The sequence below is a fragment of the Carlito syrichta genome, unplaced genomic scaffold (genome assembly GCF_000164805.1).
Source record: "Carlito syrichta isolate Samal-C Ts95f unplaced genomic scaffold, Tarsius_syrichta-2.0.1 Scaffold95871, whole genome shotgun sequence".
NCBI lineage: Eukaryota > Metazoa > Chordata > Mammalia > Primates > Tarsiidae > Carlito > Carlito syrichta.
This window is the reverse complement of record NW_007039967.1, coordinates 242,591-243,650: the sequence shown is the minus strand read 5'-3', so window position 1 is coordinate 243,650 and position 1,060 is coordinate 242,591.

Here is a 1,060-nt window from a genome sequence, read left to right as displayed (position 1 = left end):
AGGCGGGGCGAGAGGCGTGGTGTAGTGGGATGCGCGGGGCGGGGCCTGGGCTCTGGCGGGCGGAGCTCGGTCTGGCAACTGTCTTCGCAGGCGACACCTGGGCTGCTGACACCCTTCGCTGCCGACCCCATAAGCGTCTTCCCGCTGCCTGCTGGCTGCTAAAGGTGTCCCACTCCTTCCTCACCTCCTGGCCGACAGTGGCCACTAAATCGAGTCCCCTCCCACTTGCCTTGCCTTGGTCTCGGGCAGGCCAGTGGCCACTTCTGGCCCACCCCTTTCCTGACCCCAGCCATCCCTCTGATCCACTCCACCCAAGGATGCCCCAAACTATATGGAAAGCAGCGTTTTAAAAAAACGTTTGAAAACTATAAAGAATGAGTAGTGCCATCAAAACCTTAAAATGTAGGAACCAACTACTTTTTTCTGCCCATCTGGACCATTCGCTCACCTTACTCTCTTGCTACCCCAAATAACTCTCTGGTAAAACATAACCGGTTTACTTCTACCTCCAAGCCTTAATCCATTCTTCTACTTCTATCTTAAAGCCCCTTTCCTCAGCCCCTATGATTGGGGCTCAGGTGGGCTTTCCCAGATATCTTAATCAAAATTAATGTCTCCTGATCTCCCAATGTACAAACTGCTTTGCGCCTGTTATTGCCTTTTTTTTTTTTTTTTTTTGAGTTAGAGTCTCACTCTGTCGCCAGAGTGGGGTGCAGTGGCCGCTCCCGGCCACCACAGCCTCGACCTGCTGGGCTCCGGCGATCCTTCCACCTCAGCCTTCAAAGTATGATTTTTTTATTTATTGTAGAGATGAGGTCTTGCTGCCCAGGCGGGTCTCGAACCCGCAGGCTCAGGCAATCCACTCACCTCAGCCTCCCAAAGGCGCAGGATTACAGGCTGAGCCACCCAGCCCAGCTTGTTATTGCTTTCATCACAGGCTGCCAGGTTTTATCTAATTTGTGTGTTTCTCTTTTTCCACTAAATTATTCAGCACCTACTATGATGGGCTGGGTAGGGCGATAAGAGACTTAGGAAACAGAGGTAATAAGAAAATTGCTAA